The following is a 292-nucleotide window of genomic DNA, read 5'->3' as shown; positions in this document are numbered from 1 at the left end:
TGATTAATTTTTTAACGCTAGTTTTCTAATTACTATCTCAATAAAGACCAATTAAATCAATAAGAGACTAACTGTGTCTAACACTGACTGGCCAACTTATCAGAAACCGGTTTTTGAATTATTAAGAGTAATGTTTGCGATGCGGTATCTTGTGATCAGGGTGAGCTTCCTAACCATCGGAATAATTAATTATAATTTCAAAAATTTTTTGATACATTAGTTTTACATTTTTTTTATTTCGAAAACTTCAAAATTTCTTCCCCCCTTTTTTTTTCTTTTTTACTGCATTCTT

The sequence above is a fragment of the Mycetomoellerius zeteki genome, unplaced genomic scaffold, assembly GCF_001594055.1.
Source record: "Mycetomoellerius zeteki isolate Tzet28-1 unplaced genomic scaffold, Tzet1.0 scaffold432, whole genome shotgun sequence".
NCBI classification, from domain to species: domain Eukaryota; kingdom Metazoa; phylum Arthropoda; class Insecta; order Hymenoptera; family Formicidae; genus Mycetomoellerius; species Mycetomoellerius zeteki.
The sequence above is the reverse complement of the archived record's forward strand: the minus strand, read 5'-3'. Positions refer to the sequence as shown.